Consider the following 6,038-nt stretch of genomic DNA (forward strand, 5'->3'; position numbering starts at 1 on the left):
GCCACCCAAAGTTGAGATTTTAAGTGAAATTGCATCAATCTACTGGTAAGTAAAAGAGAAATTGACGTAATAAAGTTAATTTTTCTATTCATGAACATAAAACGCCTATTTAATTTTAATAACTCAAAATAAAAAAGATATTTGATAATATTAATCTCGTGCATTTCATTGATTTATTGCTATATAAAAAGGTGTTTATTTGAATGTTTATCTCAAAAATAACAGTTTCTGTTTATTAGTAAGTAGGTAGTATATGTGTGTATATGTACTATTGAAATTGATATAGACTGAAATATAGTTCTTCAGGTATCATATTGACAAATTACCAATGTTATCAAATATAAGAATTTTAAGCAAGAAATTTGAAATCCTAATTGAGGGTGATTTAGTAATATCTAACATGGTGATAAATTTACATATTTTGCTGTCTATAAATGTGAAGTAATTCAATTTATTATATCACATAATGCAATTTTATGCAGAAATAAAACAAATTTAAAGGTCTGTGTATGGTAATGAGAAAGGATCACTGAGACAAATTATTAATTGACACAATGAATTGAAGAGCAGATTCTGTGATATGCTACAGCTTCAGTGACTAAGGAACAAGAAGAGGGAGAAGAATTTTCACTACATAACACATGATATATCTTTCATTCAGCTTATATTGAAAATTATATGAAAATGTGAAGACAGTAAGTTGAAATAAAAGAGTTATGTAGAAGACTATATCAAAAAGAACATTTACAGTAGCAATAGTACTTTACTAAAATAGTACAGAATTAAATTATTTCTGTAAAATATTAGGCTAGGGATACAGAAGAACTATTGTGCTAGTCTAAGAACTTCAAAGAAAAAGCTAAAGACATGGAAAACAAAATACAGCAAAACTAGTGAAAGTAGATGATATAAATATTAACTTAAATTTGTATCTATTCATTAGTGCAACAGATTATTAAACAGAATTTTTTTCTATTATCTTAAAATTGACAATGTGGTCTCAAATCCAAAAACAAGACTTCATTACTTGTCCCACATCTATGACAAGCTTCAAAAGAAACAATGAATTCAGGTATGGAGGGTTTTGTCAGAGCTGTATCACAATGTCTTTCACTGTCTTCGCACTCTACCATTACCTTCATCTCAACATAACTCTACCATTACCTTCATCTCAACATACAGGGCATGGGGGAGGCAGGTGGTGTGATAAGGGGAGAGTGCCATACAAGTATGTTTTTGATCTAGTTGTGAAGGTTGTGATTCCTATAAAGGGAGTTTTCTTTTCAGACACACTTTCAAGTCCAATGAGGCTGACTATGCTCTCAAAGAATCATTTGAAGAGATCAGGCTTGCCTTCAGGAGTGGAAGTGAAGCTTTGATTAGCTGCTCTATCTACATCTAGATGAAAAGGTTGGAATAACTGAAGAGAAATTGCAAAATAAAAAAGTAATTAAACTGAAATATCCTACTTTAATTCATTTTCAATTATTTTTTAAAAATTATTTATTTGAAAGGCAAGGCAACTGAGAGACAGACATAAAGGGAGATTTTTCCATGTGTTGTTTCATTCCCTAAATAGTCACAAAAGTCAGCATGGGGCACCCAGAAGCCAAGGACTCCATCCTGATCTCCCAGGTGGGAGGCATGGGCCCATGTATTAGGGTCATTTTCCATTGGTTTCCCAGGTGCATCAGCAGGAAGCTGTATCTAAAGTGAAGCAGCATGGGAACAAACGAGTACTCCAATATTGGATGCTGTCTTTATAAGCAGTGACTTAACCTGCTGTGCCACCATAGACACACCTTACTCATTTTTTGTCAGAGGAAAAATATATCATCCCACCTCTGGGTGTACCACTGAGCATAGATTCACTGAGCAGTCTTGCTGATTGCCCAGTTAAAGAGGATGATCTGATCGGTGAGGGGAAAACACACCTGCAAGATAGTGTGAATGAAGAATAAATGGATTTTTAGTTGCATTTCCCTTGCCAGATAACTCTGTACTTATCTGAGTCCATGGTGTCACGTGAGAGAGGTACAATTTAAAAACCTGCTATAGAGAAGACACTGATGAGCATTTAGCATTAATAAGAGGTTAATGAATAACTAGCAAGGAAGTAAATAACATGAAAAACAGTTATATGAAATAGAATTTGCTTCTATAATCAAGGCCATGAGAAAGGAGAGAATGCAGGTGTTTCTACAGCAGCCCACATAAACATACAACTCAGATCCAAAGGGACTGAACTGGAAGGAGGATTGAGAGGGTGGAGTTAATGTCTCTCTATTACTCCAAGTCTCCAAGATTACAAGTGTGGCCAAGGCTTTGGGAAACAAAATGGAAAGACTCATATTAAATAGGGCATGAATCTGGCATTTTAAAATGGTTGACTGTTTTATCACCGAATATAATCAAGAAGTATGAAAACTGCCCCAAACATCTCTGGGGGTCAGAAATTATTCTGAAAAGTATGCTTGAAAGCAGTCATTGGAGAAATATAAAATGTTTTTAAACTTGTATCTCGCTACAGTTAAACTACTAAATAAAGCAGTTACCCAAGGAAGCAATAGAAACAATTAGAGCAGAAATGGCAATAAAACCATGCCTGAAGAAAATAATTCAGACTTGAAAAAAAAATGAACACTCAAATTTACATTTTTGAAAGGGTCAGGGACCTTTGAAAAAAATCAGTGTTCAGTACTGGGGATGTGGTTTTAGGTTGTCAAAGTCCACTGATACGAGCACAAAGCCATGTGGGGGAACTCCAGGGTCAGAGGCAGTAGTAATCAGAGAATGTGCATTCATCACAGAAAGTATTTAAGAAAGATTATATATAAGTGACAACATTTTTTCCAAAGGTTTCTGTATCAAAATTTCAAATATGGCTTAATTTCCTTGTCTAAAATTTTAGCTCTCACAGCAAAATATTTTGGAAACTCAACACCTGTGTATTCAAATATATTCACTGGATAAAACCTCTCAGGAACGACCAAAAGATGATAGAACTTATTTAGAATATTACATAAAGTTGCCCAATACAGGTTCATAAGGAAATACACAGACAATTTTATTGGACTTGCAAACTGTTGGCTCACAATTGTTAGGGAGGGAGCAGCTTTTGACTCCCTTCTCTAATCTGATGGCCTTTTTGCAGATGTAACCTGAGATCAGCTCTCAGAGAGTCAGTTTCAGAGACTGATATTTTCATCAGAAAGAGGAGATTATCATGTGTCATGACTTATGTGAATATCACTTTGAACAATAGCAGTTTGATGTTTTTCTCCCCATATCCTACTAGGGACTTTTAAGAAATCTGGAAAGTCATTGCAAGGCACAGAAAGGAGGTAGCAATGGTAGAGCAAGGGTTCAATACAAAGACAGCATGAGAAAGATATCAAATGAGAAGTCAGAGTTAGAGACTAACAATGGACAAGTAGTTATATAACAGGTAATACTAACTATAGATTGGCCCAGTTCTGGCCATTGAGGCCATTTGGGGAGTTAATCAGCAAGTCGAAGACTTCTCTTTCTGTCTGTTTCTCCCTCTCTCTGAAGCTCTGCCTCTCAAATAAATAAATAAATCTTTAAAAAAATGCTGCTGAGTTGTAACTGTAACTGTTTTCCAAAGTAAAAATGAGTAGCTTTCAAATGATATATGGAAAATGGAATTCAAACATAAAATACAAGTTTCACTCAAGTTTCATCAAGTTCAAGATACTCTTTACCTGAAGAACAGAGTGGCAGAACAAGCAAGAGAAACAGAGATCTTTCTTTCACCCATTGATTCTTTCCCCAAATGCCTGAAGCTGGGTTAACCTGAAGCCAGGAACCAGGAACTCCATCTGAGTCTCCCGTGTGTTATGGTGATCGAAGTTTTTGGGCCAATATCCCCTTCCTTCCCAGGTGCATTAGAAGGAAGCTGGATTTGAAACAGAGACAGAGGAAGAATTCAATATCAGTCTCTCTAAAATGAGATGCAGCAAGTCCAAGCAGTGGTTTAAATTGCTGCACCACCATGCCTGCCACTTAAGCCACTTTTGTAAGTGATAATACTATTCAGTTGTTCAACCATAGGGATTTAAGGGTTATAGAAATTTAACTATGTCAGCACAGTTTTTCTTATTGTTATTAACTGAAGAAAATTTTGTGCCCTTTAAATATTTTTAAGAATAAGAAACAAAAAGAATTCAGAAAGAACCAAATCAAACTAAATGGTGGTATCTAATGACTTCCCATGAATGCCAGCATGGTTGTGGTGATGAAGGGCTCTCTGGTGAAATTTTCCCTGGTGTTTTTCTGCTAAAGATTTTGATATCGGAATTTGGCCCCCTAAAATATATACAAAATATGGCCCCTTAAAGTTCCCCAGAAGTCCCACCTGGGGTATTATATATGTTATTGGAATTTGGGGCACCATATGATATTACCATATGCTTATTAATAAGTCCCCAATATTAATAAGCCCGAGTGGGTTCTTGCCTAATATTCAGAGAAGAATTCTGATTACCAGCATAAATGAACGAGATAGCATGATACATTTTAAGCTTTTATTTAGTGAGAAAAATGCATAGGAAAGTGAGAGCTTTATCTAAGATATAGGGGTAAATCTGGGTTCATACCGAGTACCAGGAACCAGCCACGTGGAGGAGCATCTATACCAGGAAGCATGGGATGGGTTGGCCCGAAGGCCATGAGCCCTGAAGACACAGGGTTACAGCCAGCCCCCTACTGGCAAGAGGCCAGGGCAAGGGAAAAGGAGGAAAGACACACCCTGTCCCAGGCTTTTAATCCACTTTCAAAAGGGAGGGGTTAATTAACCTGATTGGCAGGTGGGCATTCAGGTGTGGCCAGGTAGGGGCATGAGTTCACACATGGATGTGGCAAAGGTGTGGTTTTCCAGCTCACAAACCTAGTTAATTTTAACCTGTATGCCTGTCTACTTCAGTTTGAGTAGCTTTCTCAAAAGAGTCTCCTAATAAGCAAATGTAATCATGTTTAGGCCTTCTGAAAAAAAAAAAAAAAAAAAAAAAAAAAAAAAAAAAAACCAAGTAAAATGCCTTGGGCATCTCCAAATTTCTTCTTATGATCATTGATTTTGACCATTTCTATTTAGACTGGACCACTTTTATCCCTTGGCTGCCAATGTTTTGATTGTCCTTTGTAGCCATATTACATCTCATGTTTAATTCTTTGAAGTAATATTTTAGGATTTTGATCCCACTTGTTGAAAATTTCCATTTAAAGCTCTGCTCAGGGCCAGCACTGTGGCATGGTGGGTGAGGCCACCGCCTGTAGTGCCAGCATCCCATATGGGTGCCAGTTCGTGTCCCCGGCTGCTCCATTTCCAATCCAGCTCTGTGCTGTGGCCTGGGAAAGCAGTGGAAGATGGCCCAAGTCCTTGGACCCCTGCACCTGCATGGGAAGACCTGGAGGAAGCTCCTGGATCCTGGCTTCAGATTGGTAAAGCTCTGGTTGTTGCGGCCAATTGAGGAGTGAACTAGCAGACGGATGACCTCTTTCTCTCTCTCTCTGCCTCTCCTTCCCTCTCTGTGTAACTTTTTCAAATAAATAAATAAATCTTAAAAAAAAAAAAAAAAAAAAAAAAGCTCTGCTCTTATCTGTCACTGATCTGGGGGTCCACAGTTTTGGCATCAATTGGTCAGTCAGTTTTCTCCACTTTAATTTCTCAGAATTGCATAAACTGAACCCATCAATATGTCTACAGTGTTGAACACCATTTTTGCTATAAATTGTTGGTCCTTTTCAATTAGGAAATGAGCAAGATTAATCTCTTTCTCAACCACTGATGTGAGTGATCTCCTGCTGCAGGCTTCATCTTCAATATCTTATGTCCCTTCTTAAAATAATTTGTCTAATTGTAACCTATTTATTTGTGGGTGCATTGTTCCCATATATTTTTTGTAAATGTCAATGATTTAAGTATTGTTTCATCCTCGTTTCATCATACATTAGTTGTTTGATGTTGCACTGACATGGGCTCTGACTGAACTGATGTGTTACCCTTTGTAATACCTCAA

The sequence above is a fragment of the Oryctolagus cuniculus genome, chromosome 8 (assembly GCF_964237555.1).
Source record: "Oryctolagus cuniculus chromosome 8, mOryCun1.1, whole genome shotgun sequence".
Lineage (NCBI taxonomy): Eukaryota > Metazoa > Chordata > Mammalia > Lagomorpha > Leporidae > Oryctolagus > Oryctolagus cuniculus.